The sequence below is a fragment of the Gekko japonicus genome, unplaced genomic scaffold (assembly GCF_001447785.1).
Source record: "Gekko japonicus isolate JY-2015 unplaced genomic scaffold, Gekko_japonicus_V1.1 scaffold908, whole genome shotgun sequence".
NCBI classification, from domain to species: Eukaryota; Metazoa; Chordata; class Lepidosauria; order Squamata; family Gekkonidae; genus Gekko; species Gekko japonicus.
In genome coordinates, this window is record NW_015172030.1 from 505,498 (window position 1) to 511,606 (window position 6,109).

A 6,109-nucleotide genomic window follows, 5' to 3' on the forward strand; every position below is an offset into this window, starting at 1 on the left:
GGGGGGGGAGAGAGACAAGATGATAAATTGTGGTGTGCGAAGACCCCATCCTAGAGCAGGGCGGGTGGAGAGGATTAAGCTGACTTCTAAACAAAAAAGGTGTGATTTACATGCTGTGCCTGAAAGTCAGTGACCGAGGATGGCCACCTGGAGATTCACAAAGCAATTGACCGACACCCTTGTTGTTGTTGTTCAGTTGCACCCTCGAGTCCGATTCTTCGCGACCCCATGGACCACATCACGCCAAGCCCTCCTGTCTTCTGCTGTCCCTCCGGAGTGTGCTTAATTTCATGTCCATCGCATCGGTCACACTGTCTGACCATCTCATCCTTTGCCGCCCCCTTCTTCTTTGACCTTCAATCTTTCCCAGCATCAGGGTCCTCTCCAGTGAGCGCTCCCTTCTGGCCTTAACAGATTTTAATCAAAGCATAGGTAAAGGTTCCCTTGCTTGAAAGCCAGTCGAATCCGACTCTAGGGTTGCGGTGCTCATCTCCGTTTCAAAGCCGAAGAGCCAGCGCTGTCCGAAGACGTTTCTGTGGTCATGTGGCCGGCATGACTAAACACCAAGGCGCACGAAATCAAAGCATAGCATAGCAAAAACAAAATTTTACTCGTAAAAGAACTGTTTCCAAAGGGAGGGTGAGGATGAATGAAATTTATATTTAAAAATTGTTTTTTTGGAGTTTTCTAGGTATGGCAGGCCCGAGGGTTGCTATGTCCTCTTTGGCCACCGGCAGGGGATGGGGGGGTAGGGTTGCCATATCCAGGTTGGGAAATTCCTGGAGATTTGGGCCTGGGGAGGACAGGGACCTCAGTGGAGCACAATGCAGAAGAGTCCACCCTCCAAAGGGGCCATTTTTGCCAGGGGAACTGATCTCTTGTAGTCTGGAGATAAACTGTAATTCTGGAGGGTCCCCAGGTCCCACCTGGAGGCTGGCACCCCTATGAGATCAGTCCCACGGGGACTGCCTGGGACACCAGAGTCCAAGAGTTGCTGAAGACAGTTCCGATGCTGATATTGCCGGTCTTCGGAATACCCATATGATTCAGCCAAAATCGAATGGGTTGGTTTATTGATTTAAAGATTCATTCGCCTCTTCCCTACCTCATAGTGCTCCAGGTGGCTTACAATATAAACAATGGTCATAAAATAATATGACAGTTTAAAATCTCAGAGAGCCAGTTTGTTGTAGTGGTTAAATGCGCGGCCTCTAATCTGGGAGAACCGGGTTTGATTCCCCACTCCTCCACTTGCAGCTGCTGGATGACTTTGGGCAAACCATAGTTCTGGCATAGCTGTTCTTGAAAAAGAGCAGTTTCTGTCAGTGCTCTCTCAGCCCCACCTGCCTCCCAGGGTATCTGTTGTGGGAAGGGGAAGGGAAAAGATACTGTAAGCCGCTCTGAGACTCTCTTGGGTAGTGAAGGGCAGGGTATAAATCCAGTCTCCTCCAACTCTTCTTCTTCCTCTTCTTCTTCTTCTTTCTCCTCCTCCTCCTCTTCTTCTGTTAGCCAATAAAATAAACTAACCAAGTGCAGTCCTAAATAAAACGGTCTTCCTTCCTGAAGGTCAAAAGTGAGGGGGGGACAGGTGCACTTCCCTGGGGAGGTTGTTCTGTAATCCTGGGGACACCACTGAAAAGCCCCTCTCTCACATGCCCACCGAAGGAGCTTCTTTGATTGATGGGACCATCAGGAGGGTCTCTCCTTGTGATCTTAATCCACACGCAGGTTCCAGAAGGGGAAGTGTTGAGCATTTTGTTGTTGGTTAAGCCAGTGCCGTGTAGCGATTAGAACATTGGACTAGGATCAGGGAGAACTGGGTTCGAATCTCCTCTCTGCCCTGAAGCTTTGCTGGTTGACCTAGAGAGAACCACTCGCTGGCTGACCATTGGCCAGCCCCATTTTCTGTCTCTCCACCTGACTTACCGCATCAGGTTCTTATGAGGCTACTACTGAGGAAGGAAAAACTACTCTGAGCTCCGTGCAGGAAGCATGGGATAAAAATGCACTGCTTAGTTATTTCATTCATTTCTACCCCACCTTTGTCCCCAATGGGAACCCAAAGTGGCTTTACATAGTTCTCTCCACCGTATCCCCACAACAACCCTACGAGGTAGGTTAGGCACCCGGCCAGCTCCCATGGCAGAAGAGGGCATTCGAACTGGGTCTCCCAGATACTAGTTTGACACTCTTGACCACTCCACCACCCTGGCTAGATAAACCCAATAGCAAATCAGAGGGGAGTAGTCCACCCAGCATGCCGCAGGTGGAGTTGAACCGTCCAAGCTGTGTAATGGGAAAGAGGGGGACTAAGAGTGGTACTTGGGGTTGCCAGCTCCAGGTTGGGAAATTCCTGGAGATGATGGGGGTGGAGCCTGAGAAGGATGGGGTTTGGGGAGGGGTGAGACTTCGGCGGGGGATAATGTCATAGACTCCATCTTCCAGAGCAGCCATTTTCTCCAGGGGAACTGATCTCTGTTTCCTGCAGATCAGTTGTAATCCAGGAGGTCTCCAGCCACCACCTGGAGGTTGGTAACCCTACTGGCACTCCTTGGTATAAACAAGAAGAAGAAGAGAAGAGATTGGATTTATACCCCGCCCTTCACTACCCAAAGGAGTCTCAGAGCGGCTTACAAACTCCTCTCCCTTCCCCTCCCCACAACAGACACCCTATGAGGTAGGTGGGGCTGAGAGAGCTCTTGACAGAAACTGCTCTTTTTCAAGAACAGCTCTTATCAGAACGATGGCTTGCCCAAGGTCATCCAGCCAGGTGCATGTGGAGGAGTGGGGAATCAAACCCGGTTCTCCCAGATTAGAGTCCACGCACTTAACCAGTACACCAAACTGCACAAGTAGTGCAGAAGTATGTTCCCATTGTTCATCTGTGAAATACTGAACGGTATGTCATCGGTGCGGAAAAGGCTACAAGAATGTCCCCATTTTGATCCTGACACATGGCGGGGAAGGCTACTCTGAAACGCTCTCCGATCCTTCTCGTAGGTCCTTTGCATGTTCACTGCGGCACTAGGAGCATTCCAATTTTAATGCGCAAATAAATATCATTTGCGTTCGGAGCTGCAGATTCATTTGCATCCCTCCTCTCTCGAGGTTTTCATCTTCTTTGCAAAGAGGATTGATGCAAATTGGAAAACCAGTGGGCATTCAAATCTCTGTGGAAAAATACCCCTCATGTATCACACCCATGAACTCTATAAATATATATCTGGTTTCAGCCTCACTCTGTGGACAGCGGGATGAGGAGAATATAGAGATTTCGCTTCTCCACACCCAATAAATTTTGAAAAACCTGCTGTTTGTATTTCTTCTGCCGATATTTTGTGTTACCCTTCCTTCCTCCAAAGGATAATGACGGTGCTAAACTGAGGGTGTCATACCATGACATAAGCAAGACCTCCATCTTGGCTCTTGGTCCGCCATTTTGTTTCAGAGCCTTTTTTGAGAGAAAAAACGCAATAAGGAGGTAGGGGAAGACACATGATGGCTAGAGCTGTCGGTTACGTGATTCTGTAGTTGGTTAATCTAAATTTGGTGTATTGGGCAGCTCTTAAAAGAGCTCTCTCGACCCCAGCTACTTCACAGGGTGTCTGTTGTGGGAAAGGGAAGGAAAATGAGTTTGTAAGCAGCTCTGAGACTCTGAGTGAAGGGTGGGGTATAAATCCAATCTCCTCCTCCTCCTCCTTGCTGTGATATCAAAACCTCCACATAAATGCCTTCCTGAGAGGGGTTTTTGCTCCGTCATGAAACAACATATTCGGAAGATCCCAATTTAAACCTGTGGCATCTCCAGTTAAAGGACCTCAGGTGCTCGTGCTGGGAAAAGCCTCTGCTGAGACCCTGGAAAACAGCTACCCATCAGTGTTGATAGTTTTGGGTTAGGCAACCCAACAGTTTGACTCAGTGTTTTATTTTATTTTATCAGGTTCGGTTTGTCGGCCAACTGTGGTAGTTCTTGGGAAGAGCTAGCGTGGTATGCCGGGTTAGAGAGATTCAGGTGGGTAGCCATGTTGTATGTATCATGGCAGTGAGAGTTGGACCGTAAGGAAGGCCAAGCACAGAAAAATAGATGCTTTCAAATTATGGTGCTGGAGAAAACTCTTGAGAGTCCCTTGGACTGCAAGGAGATCAAATCAGTCAGTCCTAAAGGAAATCAACCCTGACTGTTCCCTGGAAGGCCAGATAATGAAACTGAAGTTCAAATACTTTGGCCACCAAATGAGAAGGGAGCACTCCCTGGAGAAGACCCTGATGCTGGGAAAGACTGAAGGTCAAAGAAGACGGGGACGGCAAAGGATGAGATGGTTAGACAGTGTCATCGACGCAACAAACGTGAAATTGAGCAAACTCTGGAGGAAGGCAAGGAGACAGGAGGGCCATGAGGTCCCGAACAGTTGGACTCGACTGTGCGACTGAACAACAACAACAACAAAGCAGAACAAAGTTCGAGACCAGTGGCACCTTTAAGACCAACAAAGTTTTATTCAAGGTACGAGCTTTTGCGTGCACACACACTTCTTCAGATACATTGAAATGGAAGTTGCCAGTCCATACAGATAGGCAGAGGGTGAGCAAATTAGTGTACAGCATATTAAAGTTTTTTGACAGATGCAAGGACCAAACTGAAATAACAAGCTTAGTTTGGTGAGCCAGTTTGGTGTAGTGGTTAACAGCGGTGGACTCTAATCTGGAGAACTGGGTTTGATTCCCCACTCCTCCACATGAAGCCAGCTGGGTGACCTTGGGCCAGTCACAAGTTCTATCAGCCCCACCCACCTCGCAGGGTGTCTGTTGTGGGGAGAAGAAGGTAATCGTAAGCCTGTCTGAGACTCTTTTGGGTAGTGAAAAGTGGGGTATAAAAACCAACTCTTCTTCTTCTATATGGTCACCATTTGTTTGGCTTCTTCTTCTTCTTCTCTTAGAGTTTCAATCTGTTACTTGGGAAATACCTAGAGATTTGGGGGGTGGAGCTTGAGGAGGGGAGGGACCTCAGCGGGGTACATTGCCATAGAGTCCACCCCCAAAAGAGCCATTTTCTCCAGGTGAATTGATCTTGGTCATCTCCTTCTATACAGATTAGACTACTGCTTCATGGTCTACATGGGGATGCCCTTGAAGAATGCTGAGATCTCCAGGTGTCACCTGGAGGTTGACAACCATCATTCTCAGCTTTGAATGCTGCTGATGTTGCTGTGTGTTTACTGAATTGCTGATATTGGTATCATGTTTTATGATGTGGGCTGCCTTGAAGATTTGAAAAACGGTTGAATGGTGAGGGGTGCTAATGACAAAAACAAGGTGAACAACAATATAAGGGAACTTCTGGAGTGAGGCCATCACTCAGGGGAGATGCATCTGGATGGCCAAGTTCAGTCTTTGGCATTCCCAGTTAAAAGTTCATAATGAAAGATGTCAGGAGAGCTAGTGTGGTATAGTGGTTAGAGAACTGGACTAGGACTTGGGAGGCCCAAATTCAAGTCCCCACTAGGGCTCAGAGGGACAGGAGAAGAAAAATAAATCTAAAAAACCCCAGAAAGTTGATAACATCACTACGTTACTGTACAGGATTTGCCCACCCAGGCCAGTCCTTTGTCCCTCAAGGGCTGCATTTCAGGTGCAATAAAACAAGTAGAGACAGCAGGAGCAGAGAGCAAGCACACAGCAGCTCTCTCATTCGGATCAAACAATTATAGTCCAATTCCAGTCATGATCAGCTGTGGCCGTGCAGCCAATCACGAGTGGACATAGGTGTGTCCAATAGTTGGTTGCCATAGCTGCAACATATGAATGGCTAGAAGTATGGAGACTCCTCCTGCAGTCAGGTGACCCGGCTTCTAGCTACTCCATTTAGTACGTGACTTGTCGCATGTGGGGCCAGAAAGTGTAGCCATGAGGTCTGGCGTTTGGCATGGAAGTGTGAAAGAATGTGGGTTTGTGGCATGGCTATTTAGGCCTTTTGGCCTTACCGTGTGGCTGGCAAGAGGAAACAGGGCACAGCATGTTATCAGAATGTAATCACAGGAGAAGGCAGGATTATAGAAAGCAGAAAGCAAAATTTCTATACAGTTACTTTTGAGGGAAACCCGGAAGTGAC